Source organism: Triticum aestivum, chromosome 6B (genome assembly GCF_018294505.1).
Source record: "Triticum aestivum cultivar Chinese Spring chromosome 6B, IWGSC CS RefSeq v2.1, whole genome shotgun sequence".
Lineage (NCBI taxonomy): Eukaryota > Viridiplantae > Streptophyta > Magnoliopsida > Poales > Poaceae > Triticum > Triticum aestivum.
This window is the reverse complement of record NC_057810.1, coordinates 64,872,743-64,891,445: the sequence shown is the minus strand read 5'-3', so window position 1 is coordinate 64,891,445 and position 18,703 is coordinate 64,872,743.

Genomic DNA, 18,703 nt, shown 5'->3' with positions numbered 1-18,703 from the left:
TAAACTGGGAATGGTTTTTTGCTTGACAGTTACAAAGAGTCATCTCAAACGACCAGGGATGCTACTGCTACATGGAATCTCTCACAAGAAGCCCGAGATCTCTCCTCATCACTGTCCCAGTGTGGACAAAACCCAAGGGTGACGCGACCCATGTTTTTCATACAGAGTATTGATGATGATGATGATGATGATGATGATGATGATGATGATGATGATGATGATGATGATGATGATGATGATGACGATGAATGGGTAGTCAGGAGACGGCATGGATTTGGGATATAACATAACTTATGGTAGGTAGCTAGCTCTTGTGTTGCAGGACAATGCCCAGTCAGGATGAATGAAAACATTTCAAATTTTGCTCTGATGCCTTTAATTTGTTCTTCTGTTTAGTTGTTGTGTTTGTGGTAGGGCACTCTGTTCTAGGTGTTGTTTTAAGATGATTGATTTCCAATTTTCTTGTCTGTCGAATGTTCTGTCTTGTCCTCGATGTTTTGAGATGGAATAGAACCCTGCCTATAAAACTTCAACCTTGTTTTTCAATTGATGCATCATGGAAGAATAAGGAGATGGACTTCCTTCAACTGGTAAGCTGAGTTTGTACAAACACACATCACAAGCTTGCTGCATTTTTTGTTGGATAAAGTGGCTTTCATTGATCTCAAGCACATTACATATGAGAATTTACAGTGCTTGATATTCAGATTACCTAGGTTTAATTAAAAGCATCTTCATTGAAATTTGAAGTGTAAGATTAAGCTGCATTACTGTGAGCCCTGCTGTTAAAAACTTAAAACTCCCTATGAATGTTGCTGATATTAGTCTGGATGTGTCTGGTGGAAGCGAAAAAACTCGCTAAGTGGCACCTGATCTGCATATGCCCAGATGTGTTAGGTCTGATCATGGTGAAGGTGACATCTCCTGCCATGATCGTCGTGACCCACCTGCACAGCCACCTGAAGCGCCAAATGGCTAGTAATATGTTCTAAAAATGATGATTCAGTCACCTCATGTTCCTTTTTCCTAGTCTAATTTTGCTTCTAGAATCCAAGATTCCTCTCACATGCTCTTCAATTTTCCGCCATGCTAGTTCTGGCTAGATCCTTGGCTTGATGGTGAGCCCCTTCGCACGCGGTTTCCTAGGCTTTTGCAATTTGTGCCGATCCAGCCATCCTTGTATCGGTGGCTGCTTTGGATGAGGGATAGAACATCACGTTCAGCCGCTCATTCGGACTAGCTGAGGTACATGAATGGATAGGCTTGAGGGAAATAGTCCCTCTTCCTCTGTCCCACGACCCAGATTCTATCTCTTGGAGTCTTTCTCCTTCGGGAGAATTCTCCATTATCTCGGTGTATCAGGCACTGTGTCGTCTGCCGGTTCTAGCGTGGTTATCCCCACTGTGGAAGGCTCCGATTCCCCTGAAGATTAAGATTTTCGTATGGAAACTTCTCCGAGATCGTTTACCCTCAGGGACCGAGGTGCTAAAACGTCATGGTCCTAGAAATGGTCTCTGCCCTTTGTGCCACGTCCCGGAAACGGGCACGCACATTTTGTTCTCTTGCATAGCAGCGCAGGTGCTTTGGTGCTTTGTTCGTGAGGCTTTAGGACCGGAGTGGGAGGCCCGTGACCTTGCAGAGTTTCTGCAGGTACGGGCCACTCAGGTTGGCCGTAAGCGCCGACTGTTCTGGCTCATCTTCGCGGCTATGGCATGGACTCTTTGGACTACTCGCAACAAGATGGTGATTGAGCGGGTGTTCCCGCGACGTGTTTCTGATTCGTTCTTCAAATTTCTAGCTTTCTTGCAGCACTGGCATCCGCTCGCTAGGCCGAGGGATCGGGACCGGCTTCAGCTTTACCTAGACGCTCTGGTGGCTTCCGCACGTCGTCTCTCTGGTCGCTCGCTTATTCCGAAGCTTGCCCCTGGTGGCCTTTTATGTTTCTCTTTCCTTCATTTGGGCACATTTGTGCTGTGGCCCCAGCATTTTCTTTTTATGACTCTGGTTGTGACTTGGCTGTATGACATATGCTTTATCTATAAAGCAGGGCGAAAGCCTATTTCGAGTTTTCCGCCGTGCGATGCGGATCCAACGGCTCTGGAGAACGAACAGCTCTAAGATTCCCGTGCTGCAACTGAATCACACTGCCGAGGTGCTCTACGGCGGCGACGGCATGCACCTCTGCCCTCTGCATTCCGCCACAATCCTGTGGGGTCTGCCCGACTGCTCCGGACACCCCTCCTCACCCACCCGGACCTCCTCCCGTCGGCATACCCCTTGGGACCAGCCTCCTCCGCCGCCTTCCTGCAACGCCATTCCCAGCCATCGCCGACGGGCTCGGCGGCCCCCCTCCCCTCCCTGCACCGCGGTCAGCAACCCAGCCATAACTTTCCTTTCCCCTTATTCTAATTCCATCCAATTGGATCCCTGCGGTCATACTCAGGTTACTGAACTGTATTTTGTTACATCATTGTACTTCTAGATTGTGTCCACTAGACCACGTAATGGTTCTTCAACCAGATCCATGGAAATTTCTGGCTGGCAGCTAAAGTCAAGCAACAAAGCGCAATATTTTTGCATACACTCTGATTCTGTTGGTATATGTTCCTAGTATGGGCCATTCAGTTTAGAATCTCTTCAACATGATCTTGATTTGTATTTGTTCCTTTCCTATAATTGGCCAAGTAGCGGATTCACTCTTAGTATTGGGCCATGGGCCATTCAGTTGGTCATTACATGGTTTTTTCAACTTATGAAACGTAGGGTGATTCACAGATGAAAATTGAGGACCGGGCCATAACCCGGTCGTTTGCGCGTATCCGCACTAGCCTGGGTTCAACTCCCAGTAGACATGGAATTTAGCCACATCAGAAAATGTTATTCCAAACAGATATAAAAAATCGGTCTGATCCTAGTCATATTGCGAGTTAGAGAGGAAAAGACTAGATTATAACAAAGAAACATGTTGTTAAGGTGACTGCAGGCAAACCAACAGATTCGACTTCCTTTGTGCACATGTTGTTTTGTGCAATGTCACACCTACTTTCTGTAAGATATGACTTTGCCGGTCTCAAGTATTACTTTCACTTCTTCGATGGTGTTCATATATCACATTGTTTTATGGTATGTGTAATTTCATAGCATCCTTCCAATTTTCTTTTGTTCATCAGGACATCCATGCAGGGACTTGAACTCATGGACATGGCATCATCCATGTTACAATAGATATCCCTGGCCAGCAGAAGTATGGTGACGCAAAGAACCCGGCCGCCATCTGCTCCTTGCATCGGCAAGCAAACGACGGAGCTTCCAACAGATGGAAATGCGTGTCTGTTGGACTTATGACACTACTGAAGTATGCACCTTTTTTTGGAAAAGGGGCGCAGCCCCGGCCTCTGCATCAGAAAGATGCATACGGCCACATTTATTAAAAGCAAATAGGTCCAACAAAGGTCTGTAACTCCGTTACATACTAGTCCGCAAAGGGCTCACAAAGAGCATCAAAATAGAAGCCACATCCGGCATGCAACATAACGATAGGAGAACTAATTGCCTATCCTATTACATGACTCTCATCCAAATCGGCTGAATATAGCCCGAGCTACCATCTCCCATCGGGCAGATCCAGTAACCAAATGCTCCCTGGCCTCTGAGTGAGTAGCGACCACAAACGGATCAACGTAGTAGCCCGGAAGATGACCTGCAAAAAATGAGTAGTTGTTCTGTTAAAAACCAAATCATTCCTGCAGTTCCAGACTGCCCAAAGTAAAGCACATACTCCTACACGAATGTGTTTAGCTGTTTGGGTCTCTATCCCATCCAGCCACGTCCCAAATAACGTGTTGATATTATTCGGAGGAGTAATATTAAACGCAATGTGAATAGTCCGCCAAAGAACCTTCGCCATAGGACAATCGAGGAAGAGGTGTTTGATAGTCTCGTCTTGATCACAAAAACTACATCTATTAGAACCGGACCAGTTGCGCTTTGTCAAATTATCCTTGGTTAAAATAACTTGTTTATGTACAAACCACATAAACACTTTAACTCACAGAGGGACTTTGACATTCCAAACATGTTTGGAGAAGGGAATAGAGCTAGAATTGATGACATCTAAGTACATCGATTTAACCGTGAACTCTCCATTCTTTGTTAATTTCCAACTCAACAAATCCGAACTTTGAGCAAGCTGCACATCCATCAGTCTTCTCACCAGATGGAGCCAAGCTTTCCAACGCGCTCCGGCAAAAGTTCTCCTGAATTGGATATTAAGGGGAGCGGTCCTGAGAACAGTTGCAACCAGAGCGTCTCTCCGTTGCACGATGTTATAAAGAGACGGATCCTGCAATGCGAGGGGCGTTTCCCCTAGCCATGTATCCTCCCAGAATCTCGTGGTATTACCGTCTCCGATAATAAACTTTGTTCTGTTGAAAAAGACCATTTTCACTCTCATCAGCCCTTTCCAAAAAGGTGAGTCTGTCGGTCTCACTGTCACCTGTGACAAAGTTTTGGAATGGAGGTACTTGTTACGCAGAATCTGCGCCCACAAGGCTTCCGACTCTACAGATAACTTGTACAGCCACTTGCTGAGAAGACATCTGTTTTTCACCTCAAGATTTTCGATCCCAAGACCCCCTTAGTCTTTTGGTCGGCAAATAATATCCCATTTAGTGAGTCGATACTTCCTTTTGGAATCATCACTCTGCCAAAAGAAGCGGGATCGATAGAAATCCAGTCTTTTTTCTAACTCCAACTGGTATCTCAAAAAACGACAAAAGAAACATAGGCATGCTCGTGAGGACCGAATTAATGAGAATTAACCGGCCCCCACACGACGTCAGTTTGCCCTTCCAACAGCTTAGTTTCTTCTCGAATTGATCCTGGACACACTTTGTCGGTGTACTAGAATAGGGGTACCCTAGCACCCTGAACTTGTGCACGGGCAGTTGCAGCACCCTGCGGCAAAACTTGCCGGGCGAACGCCAAGATCCTCCGTGAGCCATTCAAGAACAAAGTATTTAAGCTCAGGAGACAAGGCCCCGGCAAGAGGAGCTTGCCGGGAAGGCCAACCAAGGCACTCCAAGGAACTTGCCGCGACGCGTCACGCGCTCCGGCAAGGCAACAAGGCCCCGGTAAGAGGAGCTTGCCGGGAGGACCAACCAAGGTACCTCGAGGCCCGGTGAGCGACAAGCTTCCGGACCCGACAAGATAACAGCAGCGGCAAGGCGCTTGCCGCGGCAGGCGGCCACTCTGTGCCCACGCTCCAGCGCATCCACCAACGTGTCGCTCTGGGGGCCTCTCCAGGCGCGCGTGGCGGGAGGCTGTGCAGCCAGCGGTGCGCAGTGGCATGCGAAGCTGACAAGATCGCCATCGTGGCGAACGGTGGTGCCCCTAATGGTCCTTATCTGCACTGTTTGGGCGACTCAGACGGGCATTTAATGCCCTTGTCCCCTGCCATCAGGGTTAGGTAGGGTGCACTGTACAAGTAACTGTACCAACCACCTCACTTTTTACATTTGTACCCTTCTCTGCGTTGCCACCTGTCGGTGACCCCTTTAGCGTATAAAAGGAGGCCCATGTGCAACATAGAGGAGGTTCGGTTCGACTCATTCGTAACCCAGAAAAACACTGCGCTCTCTCTCTGGAGCAAGAACACAAGATAATCAAACAAGCAGCAGTAGGAGTATTATCTCTCCGGAGAGCTCTGAAGCTGGGTAAACTGCTCGTGTGCTTCGCCTCGATCTGCTCTTCGTGCGATCTCCGCCCCCCGCCGAACCGAAAGGGGCCCAGTCCGCCGGCCCCATAGGTGTTCGTGGATCAGTTTCCCCGACATCTTTGGCGCGCCAGGTAGGGGGCGTCGAGGTTGTGTGAACCTGATCCGGCGTTCACACGAGCTAGATCTTCATTCCCTTCATCAACATGCCACCGAAGAAGAAGACTTCGGCGGCAGCCGCTCCGTCCACGTCACTTCCGCCACCGTTGGAGCAAACGGGTGGTGGAATGGACGCCGGCGGAAGAATGGACGTCGACGAGGAAGCTTATGATGCTGCCAGGTCCAAGGACAAGGCTGCACAAACCTCGACGACTGTACATGTTCCGCGCTACTCTCAGGAGGTGCAAGACCAACAGCGTCATGGCACTCACAGTGCCATACGCATGATGGGCCAAGACCAAGCTGGTGGATCTCGGGGCGCTCAAGACCAGCATGCACGCCAGCGTGCTGGCACGAGCGGGGCACGGTCGCCTGGACAGGATACTGCTCCTTCTAACATAGTTAGAAGTCCGAGCACGTCCCGCTCCTCGCGCCGTCCGCCACTGCCACCCACTACTCCAGCAGAAGCTTTGGCGCGAGCTCAACTGCTCCTAGATTACCCTCCGACGTCGGACAAGATCGACGAATGGAGGGCCACCATTCAGAGTCTCATCGGCTACGCCAACGGCGACACTCCACGGCGGCCGAGCGCGTCGCCGCTGCAGCAGGGTTGCCGGGCGCGAGCCGGTGGCGATGAAACGGGTGGAGGTGCAACTACCATGCAATCACCACCCCGAAGGCCAAGATCGCCGACTCGCCGGATCCACCTCGACAGCGACTCCACCGCATCGTCGGACCCACAAGCTCGTCGCGATCAGCGCCAAGTTCTTCATGATCGACAACAAGAAGACGCTCGAACTCGCATCGAGCGCCGAAGAGAAGCGCGACGTCAATCCGACAAGCGCGCTGGGCCCTCTATTGACATGCATGCACCAGGGGAACCAGGCGATCTGCCGTACGCGGTAGGTTGCCCTGCGTTCACTCGTGAGCTGCGGCAAGTCCAGTGGCCCAGACGTACCAGAGAAGTACGATGGCAAGACGCATCCGTCGGAGTTCCTCAGCATCTACACCATTGCGGTGCAGGCTGCCGGGGGACGGGATGACAAGATCCTTGCCAACTACTTCCCGCTGGTGCTCAAGCCCAACGTCAGGTCCTGGCTCATGCACTTGCCGGACAACTCCATATCCTCTTGGGCTGATCTGTGCCATCAGTTTGTCGGCGCCTTCACAGGCGGACACAAGCCTCATCGCCAGGAGAGTGATCTTCATCTGCTCGCCCAGAAGGAAGGAGAGCCCCTGCGCAAGTACATTCAGAGATTCAGCAGTGTGCAGCACAACATCCCAGACGTCCACCCTGCCACAGTGATCAGCGCGTTCCATCAGAACATGCGAAACCGCAGGATGCGGGAGGAAATGGTGATGTGCAAGATCAGGGACGTTAGTGAGTTATATGCACTGGCCGACAAGTGTGCACGTGCTGAGGAAGGAAGGAGACTCCCCGGAGAGAATGTAGGAGCGGGAGGATCTGACAGGGAAGATGCTGCCCTGGCAAGGAAAAACCAGCGGCAGAACAACAGGAAGAAGAAAGGCAAAGAGGTGCTAGTTGTTGAGCAGTCCGGCAACGATGGTGGCGCCAAGGAAGCCAAAGCTGGTGACTCCGGCAAGGAGGTTGCCACGGAGGTGGCGGTCGCCGACAAGCAAGACGGCACCAACAAGCAGTATTGCAAGATCCACCGCTCCAAGGGCCATGATCTCCAGAACTGTAAGAAAGTCGAGCAGCTTGTTGAGCAACAGAAAGCTGAATACGAGCGGCGCGACAAGGAGAAGGCCCAGGAAGGTGCTGGGGGATCCGGCAAGAAACGTCCCGGCCGAGGAGGACGCCGCGGCAAGGCCAAGCAGCGACAAGGAGACAGACCTCCTCGCGGCCGCGACAAGGATGAAGATGACGACGACGATGAAGACATGGATGATGAGGAGACTGATGAGCAGGAGTTCCAGAAAGCCACAGAGGTCCTGTGCATTGACGGTGGTGCTTCTCTGCATACCTCGCACCGCCAGCTCAAGCAGTGGGTGCGGGAAGTTAATGCAGCAGAACCGCCCGTCGAGTCATGCAAGCCTCTGAAATGGTCCAGCACGCCTATCATCTTTGATATTGAGGACCACCCTGATCGCATAACTGCGGTCGGGTGCTTGCCGATGTTGGTTTCACCAACAATCCGCAACCTCAAGGTCACTAAGATGCTAGTTGACGGCGGGGCCGGCTTGAACCTGATCTCCTCCGCGGTGCTCCAGAAACTCCAGATCCCTGACAGCGAGCTCGAAGAGACCGGTACATTTCAAGGAATCAACCCGAGAAGGAGCAAGCCGAAGGGAAAGATCACGTTGCCGGTAACATTTGGCAGCGAGCTGAACTTCAGGACTGAGAGGGTCACGTTTGATGTTGCTGGCTTTCCATTACCTTACAATGGAATCCTTGGCCGTCCGGCACTCGCCAAGTTCATGGCAGCCTCTCACTATGCGTACAACGTACTGAAAATGCTAGGCCCGGTAAGTGACATCTCTGTCCCTGGCGACAAGAAGGATGCTCTTATCTGTGCCGACAAGATCTACCGGGAAGCAGCAGCCATAGCAGAAGGCAAGACACTTGCCGCTGAAGCTCCCGGGGGGAAGAAGAAGACCAAGTCCGGCAAGAGCTCTGATGCCCACTCCGGCAAGCGCACCTCTTCGGAGTGCTGCGCTATCGTCGAGGACGCACCATCGAGCTCCACCGGCAAGTGTAAGAAGGCAATGGCAGCTCCACCTGAGACCAAGAAGGTGTCCGCCAAGGAGGACGGCACTAGTGGTACCTTCACCATCAGCGCCACTCTTGACCCCAAATAGGAAAGCGCGCTCGTTGCTTTCCTGTGGGCGAATGTCGACGTGTTTGCGTGGCAACCGTCTGATATCCCTGGTGTTCCCAGGAAAGTAATTGAGAACCACCTTGCCGTCTGTCCTCATGCGCGGCCCGTCAAGCAGAAAGTCAGGAAACAGGCCAAGGAGTGCCAAGAATTCACCGCAGAAGAAATCAAGAAGTTGGAAGCAGCAGGCCTTCTCAGAGGAGTGCTCCATCCCACGTGGTTGGCCAATCCTGTTGTCGTGCGCAAGGCTAACAGGAAATGGAGGCTTTGTATTGACTTCACCGATGTTAATAAAGCTTGTCCCAAAGACCCATTTCCCTTGCCGCGCATTGACCAGATTGTTGACTCCACAGCCGGATGTGATTTGCTTTCATTTCTTGATGCATACTCAGGATACCATTAGATCTTCATGGCAGAAGAGGATGAAGAGAAAACCGCATTTATCACCCCGTGTGGCACGTACTGCTTCGTACGGATGCCTTTCGGTTTGAAGAATGCTGGTTCAACATTCGCAAGGGTAGTCCACCACGCTTTTGAGCCGCAGATGCACAGAAATGTGGAAGCCTACATGGATGACATAGTGGTCAAGAGCAAGAACAGGGCGACCCTGGTTCAAGATTTAGATGAGACATTTACAAATCTGCGCAAGATCAACCTCAAGCTTAACCCCGAGAAGTGCATGTTCGGAGTCCCTTCCGGCAAGCTTCTCGGGTTCGTCGTGTCTCAGCGGGGAATTGAAGCCAATCCCGACAAGATCAAGGCCATTGAGCAGATCGAAGCACCAAAGCGCGTCAAGGATGTACGAAGGCTTGCCGGTTGTGTGGCTGCTCTCAGCAGGTTTATCTCTAGATCTGCTGAGCGTGCCCTGCCATTTTTCAAAATTTTGAAAAAGGCAGGTCCAATAAAATGGACTCCGGAGGCGGAGGCTGCGCTGCAGGACTTGAAGAGATACCTGTCCTCCACTCCAACACTTGTCGCACCTAAGCCGCAAGAGAAGTTGCTGCTGTATATAGCGGCAACCAATCAAGTGGTTAGTGCTGCGTTAGTGGCGGAGAGGGAGGCAGACGATGAGCCAGCAACCACGGCAGATGCATCCAGCGACAAGCAGGGAGCATCGCCGACAAGATCTGGTCCCGACAGAGATGGATCTGCGCAGGAGCATGATAAGATGCAGAAGAGAATGGTGCAGCGTCCAGTTTACTTTGTCAGTTCCCTTCTACAGGGGGCTAGATCAAGGTACTCTGGTGTGCAGAAGTTGCTTTTCGGCCTCCTCATGGCCTCGAGAAAGCTGCGCCATTACTTCCAAGCACATGAGATCACAGTCGTCACTCGCTTTCCGTTGAAGAGGATACTGCAAAATCCAGAAGCGACAGGCAGGATTGTCGAGTGGGTGCTGGAACTGTCAAGCTTTGGCCTCAAGTTTGAGAGCACCTCAACTATCCAAAGCAGAGCATTGGCAGAGTTCATAGCAGAATGGACACCAACGCCAGATGAAGAAATTCTAGAGACGAGCATCCCCGTCAAAGAGGCAAGCAAAGAGTGGCTGATGTACTTTGATGGTGCCTTCTCGCTGCAAGGGGCCGGTGCGGGCGTGCTGTTTGTCGCGCCCACTGGAGAGCACCTCAAGTACGTAGTCCAGATGCACTTTCCCAAGGAGCAAGCAACCAACAATACTGCAGAGTATGAAGGATTTCTTGCCGGTCTCAGAATCGCAGCAGACCTTGGGATCAAGAAGCTCATTGTCAGGGGTGACTCACAGCTTGTCGTCCGCCAAGTGAACAAGAACTACCAGAGTCCATTGATGGAAGCATATGTCGATGAAGTGAGGAAGCTAGAAGAGCACTTTGACGGCCTACAGATGGAGCATATCCCAAGAGCTCAGAATGACATTGCTGATGGCCTGTCAAAGTGCGTCGCACTAAAGTTACCTGTGGAACCAGGGATCTTTGTGCTCAAGTTGACTCAACCATCCGTAACACCATTAACTGGACAGAGCAAGAAGAGGAAGTTGATTTTTGGTGACTACTTTCCGGCAGAGCTCCCCGAAGCCGCCGCCAAGAAAGTCCCCAAGATCAACACCAAGGATGCTGAGGGGCAGTCTGCTCCGGCAAGCCTTATGGTTTGTTCCGTTGAAGCAGACGCTCCCGACAAGTTTTGCTCCGGCAAGCTTGCCGGGGAACATCAAGCTCCGGCAGGGCCGCAAGTCCTTGCCGTAGAAGCGGATGTGCCTTTAGTCCTTGTTGTCGAGCCACAAGCTCCAGCATGGGCACAGCAGATTGTCCATTTCCTTCAGACAGGAGAACTTCCCGAAGAGCAAGAAGAAGCGGAAAAAGTAGCCCCGCAGTCAAGTATGTACCAGTTTGTCGATAGCATACTGTACAGAAGAAGACTCAACGGTGTGAAATTGAAGTGTATTTGCCGGGAAGATGGACAAAAGCTGTTGGCAGAGATACATGGAGGCATATGTGGCCACCACATTGGCGCAAGAGCACTTGCCGGCAAAGCTTTCCGGCAAGGTTTCTTTTGGCCGACAGCCCTCCAGGATGCAACTGCACAAGTAACCAAGTGTGAAGCATGCCAGTTCCACTCCAAACAGATACACCAGCCAGCTCAAGCTCTCCAGACGATCCCTTTATCCTGGCCATTTTCGGTCTGGGGGCTCGATATCCTTGGCCCTTTCCCCCGAGCTGTCGGGGGCTTTGAGTACTTGTACGTCGCAATCAACAAGTTCACAAAGTGGCCGGAAGTGCAGCCAGTGAGGAAGGTGACAGCACAGTCAGCAGTCAAGTTCTTCAGGTCAATTGTTTGCCATTTCGGGATCCCTAACAGGATCGTCACCGACAACGGCACGCAATTCACGAGTCGCACCTTCATGCAGTACGTCCAAGACCTTGGCGCCAAGGTCTGCTTCGCTTTTGGTGCTCATCCGAGAAGCAACGGTCAAGCAGAGAGGGAAAATGCTGAAGTGCTGCGCGGGCTCAAGACCAGAACTTTCGACAGGCTGCGCAAGTGCGGAAGAAACTGGATCGAGGAGCTGCCGGTGGTTGTTTGGTCGATCAGAACGACGCCAAATCGAGCCACTGGCCAGACGCCTTTTGCTCTAGTCTATGGAGCAGAGGCAGTTCTCCCCACGGAACTCGTATATGGATCGCCTCGAGTGCTCGCTTATGATGAGCTTGAGCAAGAACAGCTGCGACAAGACGACGCGCTGCTCCTTGAGGAAGATCGTCTTCAGGCTGCTGTACGAGCTGCTCGATACCAGCAAGCTTTGCGCCACTACCATAGCCGCAAAGTTAAGGCCAGAAGCTTCGCGGAAGGCGACCTTGTTCTTCGGCGCGTTCAGTCCGCCAAGAATTCCAACAAGTTGACGCCGAAGTGGGAAGGCCCTTATCGGGTGAAACGAGTCACAAGGCCCGGCGCTGTCCGCCTTGAGACCGAAGATGGCATTCCGGTGAGCAACTCCTGGAACATAGAGCATCTTCGTAAGTTTTTCCCGTAAGGCGCGGTTGCCGGAACCCGTTCCGGCAACCACCTTTTGTACAAGTCTTGCCGCTGTTGCATGTAATCCTTTGTACAAAGCCGGGCGCAGATCCCGTGCACAAATAAAACCCCATGTGCTCCGCACAACTTGTCCATTTCATGCATTAGTTTCTTTCTTGCATGCGATTATCTGACACTTTGTGCAGCACCTACATCCGGTAAGCAATAACAAGCCGAAGGGCTCCATATCATTATTTTCTCTTCTTTCTTCTTTTTCAACAAAGGAAAAGAAGGTTCCCTCGCACACAAGTTTGCCGGGGGGGAAGGAGAAGATTGTGGTATGGACCAGGCGTCGTTCAAGCAAAGTTTTGCCTTGCCTTGCCAAAGTTTGAGCAATCAGTTTTTAAATTTTTGAGTTATCTTCCTTGAACGACCCTGCTTTGTATGGAAAACCTGTGCACGGAGGAACTAACTCGTGGCTAGTTGCGCCCTTACTTTATTTCGAGTCCGCTCAACAACTTAAGTGTGCTGCATTTAGTCGCGACAAGGTTTCTTGTCAGAAGCAGCGCCGCCAGCAGGCTGCTGACGTTCCGCACTCAGCACTCGCGGCTCGGGTGCCTGCGCCGACAAGTTCCCTAGAAGCATAGGGTAAAAACATACAAAGGAAGGAATCTAGTAGAGGAAATAACATAGCAATTGATAACAGAAATAAAGTTATATTACAAGATAACTTGTCGCAGCTCTAGCAGACTGTTTTCGTAACGTGATTAGTAGCGACAAGGGAAAAGAAGAAATGAGCGGCCTAGTCTACACGATCGCCCTCAACCCTCTTGATCTCGCTCACCTTGTCCACAATGGGTGCGACAAGGGCCTTGAGTGCGTCCCGATCGGCGTCTGGCGACAAGGACTAGAGGACGTTGGTGAAGCTGAGGCCTGGATTGCGGAAGGCCACCTTCATCAGCACCTTCTGGAGAACCCCGGCGCAGATTTTGCGTGACTCATCGGCCAGCTGCTTTGGGATCCTCTCCCGGAGCCGCTGGAGTGCCGTCGCCACGCCCTTGAAGAACAGGCTGAGCTTGGTGCTGTGTTGGAGATTCTCGTCGGAGGGATACCCAAAGTCCTCCATCCCCAGCTGCGCCAGCTCCTCGTCGATGACTGCGGCAATATTCACCAGGCCCTCGGTCCAGTGCTCCACAGTATCTCTGAACGAGTTCTGGGTAACTGCGATGCTCTCCAGCAGCGCCTTGTCAGCCTTGACCTTCTCCGACAAGGTCTTCTCCCGCTCCTTGGCGGCGTCCAGCGTCTGCGTCAGCGTGGCCAGCTTCAACTCCAGGTCTGCATTGGAATCCATGGCGGCGCTGAGCTCCTTGCCCCTCTCAGCGAGAAGACCTTGCAACTCACCGTGGGCGGCAGCATCCTTCTCACGCTCACGCTTGAGCGCGGCAAGCTCCTCGCCGCTCTTCCCGATATTGGCCTCCAGCTGCGCCACCTTCTCCTCCAGCTCTTTCTTGGCGGCCTCTGCGGTTGCGGCAGCGTCCTTTGCTTCCTTGAGCGCCCCGCCAAGTGCTTGCTCGCGCTCGGCGAGCTCCTCCTCGTAGCTGTCGAGGTTGGCCTTCCGCTGCACCAATTCACCTTCTCGCACGGACTGCTTCTCGGCGGCCAGCCTTTGTTCCTCCTCAGCTTCGGCCTTCTCGAGAAGGAAGGCCGTGCGCTCCTCGTCGAGTCGCTCCCGCTCCTGTGCCAGGGACCGGAGAGCTTCTTGATTGTGGCCCCGGAGCTCCTCCGCGCGCTTCTCCATGTCAACTCCCGCCTTCGCGACAAGCGCTTCCTGGGAAGCCAGCTTGGCTTGCCGTGTGCGGTAGAGTGACAGCAGCCTCCGCAGCAGCTGCTCCTCCTCAGGCTCGCCACTGCTGCTGCTGGACGCGTCGACCAACGACAGTCCAGCGGAGGCGAGCACCTCCTCATCGAAGGTTTCCCCCTCGACCGGCGCCCTGGAGCTCGACGCCCAGGGTAGCTTGATGAAGATATCGTCATCGGCCTTCAAGTAGGCGCCGGGCTTGGGCTCCTCGGAGCCCGGCTCCGCAAAAGCGGCAGAGGGATCGGTGGTCGGCGCAGCGCCTGGCGCTCCTGAGGCCTCAGGGTCGTCAGTGCGATCGCCCGACCCCTCACCGGCTTCTGCGGCGGCAGCCTTGGCGGCCTCCTTGCCGGCGGTCTCATCAGCACCGGCCCCTTCCTCGCCGTCGCCCTCTTTCTCCATTGGCTCAGCAGCAGATGTGTCTGAAGAACGAGGAAGGGAGAAAAATCAATCAAAAAATCCAAGAGAAGAAAATCAGAAGAAGAAGAACCCAAGGGAAAGTTTTTGGGCAAGTGAATTACCTGGGCCAAGATCTGCAGTTGCGGTCTCGGCCGCCGCAGGATCGACGGTGCTGCCCCTTGCCGGAGAGTTCTCCCTTGCCGGAGAGCGCTCCCTTACCAGGAACTCCTCCCTTAGCGGTGTAGTCGAAGCAGATGGCACTTCGGGACCAGCTTCCGGGCGCTCCTGATATGGCTGCTCTGCTCCTACACAAATCAACAAGCAAGATATCAACAAAGGAAAAAGCACTCATGCGCGCCTGACAGCAGAAAGCTAACTATGAACTTACGCTAGGGGCTGCGCTGGGGGCTGTTTTGAGGAGTGGTTGCAGGGTCCGTCAAGGTGGTCTCGGACCCACCCCCTGCTGACACGGTGGGGTCATCTTCGATGACAATCACCGCGGCCTTTGCCCTCTTCGCCGCTCTCTGGGCTAGCGTCCTGAAAAGAAAGGAGTCCAGATTGAAGCAAGTCAGATACAAGATAAAAACAGCAAGATTGAAGAACTACAAGAGCACCAAAGAAACTTACTCTTATTCCTCCTCGTCGGAGCTGAGCGCGGAAAGATCAAAGTCCGGCTCCCTTCCGGTGCGGCGAGGCGGAGGAGTAGGATCCCTTGCCCGCTTGGCGGGGGCGGTGGCGGTGGCCCGGGAAGATCCCGCTCCAGTTGCCGCTGCTGCGTGGGGCGCTCCCGCGGCAACATTGGTTGCCGCGGTAGAGCGTGTCGCACGGCTCGGCGGCTGTTGACCCGGCTGCCGCCCCGCTACGTCCGCGGCCCTGTGAAGATGCCTTCTTGGCGGGGCCGGGGGCTCCGCCTGCGGCAAGCTTTCTGAAGGCTCGGGCTCTTCCTCGCCGGCCTCGCTCGGCTCAGCTTCGAAGCCGGCAGGATCTTCTTCGCCAATGAACTCCGCACGCTCGGCGAGGTTTGCCGCCTCCGCCGCCTCCGCCTCCTCCACAGTGAACCCGAACGCGCCCGCGGCAGCTGCGGCCGCAACCTCTTCCGCCCTAGTGGCGATGCGCTGCAGCTCCTCGTCGGTGGTGTCACGGGTGAGGCTCTTCTGCTCATCAGCTTGGACCGGCACTTCTTCCAAGTTGTTGAAGAACGCTTGCACGACATCATCCGCGGGCTCTTGCCAAGTTGGAACGATTCCGTGTGAATCGCACAATGGCATCATGGCGCGGATCCGATCAAGCGAAGAATTGTTGCACAATGGAACGACGCCCCTCGGCAGCGTGAATGGGTGCTGGGGGTCGCGTTTGAACAACTCCAGGAGCATTGCATCCGGCTCCAAGATGGTGAAGTTGTAGTTGAGGCCCGGCCGCAGCCTCATGATGTCCGCCGAGTTCTTGAATTCCCAGGCGGGCCTCCCCCTCTCCTGCAGGGGGGCGATGCGGCGGCGGAGAAAATCTGCGCCTACAGCGCCTACAGTGAGCCCAGCAAGCCTGAGGCGAAGGATCCTAGTGATGGCGATCTTCAGCCTCTCGTCTTCCGGGGCCACGTTGCTCCAGTCATTGCCGCACACTATTGGAGCTTGGCGCACGGCGGTGAAGGGCTGCGGATTCTCCTCGACGATCCAGCACCACTCCGCTCTCCACTCCTCCCACTTGCTGCGGAGCTCACCCTCCAAGTACGCCTCCTTCTTGCCGACTCTCGAGATCCAGGCGATCCCTCCGGCAAGCGGCTCTCCTCTCTCTACCCGAGGTATGAAGAAGTGGCGGAAAAGGGCAACATTGGGGTGGACTCCGACAAAGTTTTCGCACAAATGTGCGAAAACTACCATGGTCAGAACGGCGTTGGGGGTGAAATCAAGGAGGCGGAAGCCGTAGGTGTTCATGATATCGCAGAAGAACTCCGAGAAGGGCGGGCAGAGCCCGCAATAAAAGAACAGCGTGAAGAATGGGTACCCGTTTGGAGCCAGTTCCGAAGGAGCGGCCGGGAGTACCCTCGTGCGCGGATGCGCCCGCGTCTCTGTCGCCCAAAAAAGGTAGAAGTACTCCCTCAGCTCCTTCACGCCGAGCTGGGGGGAGAAGATCGCCCGCTCCTTCCGCAGCGCCGCGAGCCGCTGCGCCTCGGCCGACTTCACGCCCTTTCCCTTGTCGGCTTTCGGAGCCATGGCGGAGGTGGTGGGGGAGGTCGACGGCGTTGGTGATGCTGGTGGCAATGGCGGCGGAGCGCTGCTCTCTCGGCTTCGAGAAGAAGGGGGGGAGCGGCGGAGTTCGTGAAGATGGAGTAGTAGTAACCAGCGAGGGGGAACGAATTGCCCCTGTTTCCTCTGCTTATAAAGAGGGACGGGGCGGATGTTTCGCCCTTCCGAATAAAGAACCACCCACGATCTCTCCCACGATGCCGCATTCAACGCGTGCCGTTAGGGGAGAGCGCGGTGGATATGGAGCGAGATTCGGCGTGGCCCAGTCCGCGTGAGCCCGTGCCCTGTCTTGGGCCTGGCCCAACAGCGCTCGGCACCGTGTCTGGCCCAGGCCCGGGGGCTCCTGTCGGTGTACTAGAATAGGGGTACCCTAGCACCCCGAACTTGTGCACGGGCAGTTGCAGCACCCCGCGGCAAAGCTTGCCGGGCGAACGCCAAGATCCTCCGTGAGCCATTCAAGAACAAAGTATTTAAGCTCAGGAGACAAGGCCCCGGCAAGAGGAGCTTGCCGGGAAGGCCAACCAAGGCACTCCAAGGAACTTGCCGCGACACGTCACGCGCTCCGGCAAGGCAACAAGGCCCCGGTAAGAGGAGCTTGCCGGGAGGACCAACCAAGGTACCTCGAGGCCCGGTGAGCGACAAGCTTCCGGACCCGACAAGATAACAGCAGTAGCAAGGCGCTTGCCGCGGCAGGCGGCCACTCTGTGCCCACGCTCCAGCGCATCCACCAATGTGTCGCTCTGGGGGCCTCTCCAGGCGCACGTGGCGGGAGGCTGTGCAGCCAGTGGTGCGCAGTGGCATGCGAAGCTGACAAGATCGCCATCGTGGCGAACGGTGGCGCCCCTAACGGTCCTTTTCTGCACTGTTTGGGAGACTCAGACGGGCATTTAATGCCCTTGTCCCCTGCCATCAGGGTTAGGTAGGGTGCATTGTACAAGTAATTGTACCAACCACCTCACTTTTTACATTTGTACCCTTCTCTACGTTGCCACCTGTCGGTGACCCCTTTAGTGTATAAAAGGAGGCCCATGTGCAACGTAGAGGAGGTTCGGTTCGACTCATTCATAACCCAGAAAAACACTGCGCTCTCTCTCTGGAGCAAGAACACAAGATAATCAAACAAGCAGCAGTAGGAGTATTATCTCTCCGGAGAGCTCCGAAGCTGGGTAAACTGCTCGTGTGCTTCGCCTCGATCTGCTCTTCGTGCGATCTCCGCACCCCGCCGAACCGAAAGGGGCCCGGTCCACCGGCCCCATAGGTGTTCGTGGATCAGTTTCCCCGACACACTTCCATTCACTATTTGTTAGCTTACGATGGTGAATTGGTATACCTAAATACGTAAAAGGTAAACTCCCAATTTCACACCCGAACAATTGCTTATAAGACTCTTGTTCTTCTTTGGCTCTTCCAAAGCAGAACAATTCACTCTTGTGAAAGTTAATCTTTAAGCCTGTCAATTGTTCAAATAAGCATAACACAAGCTTCATGTTTCGCGCTTTTGCCAGGTCATGCTCCATGAAAAGTATGGTGTCATCAGCATACTGTAGGATAGACACCCCTCCATCCACTAGATGAGGTACGAGGCTACCTACTTGGCCAACATCCTTTGCCCTACCTATTAGAATGGTCAACATGTCAACTACGATGTTGAACAGAATAGGTGACATCGGATCTCCTTGTCTCAGGCCTTTATGTGTCTGGAAATAGTGACCTATGTCATCATTCACTTTGATTCCAACACTCCCTTTTTGCGTAAAAGATTCAACCTGGTTTTTCCAAGCCTGGTCGAAACCTTTCATACGCAAAGCCTGTTGTAGAAATGGCCACTTAACTTTATCGTATGCCTTTTCGAAATCCACTTTGAAAACAACCCCATCAGGTTTTTTCGTATGGAGTTCATGGAGGGTCTCATGCAAGACAACAACCCCTTCTAGTATGTTTCTGTCTGGCATGAAAGCAGTTTGGGTCGGCTGCACCACAGAATGCGCAATATGTGTGAGTCTATTAGTCCCAACCT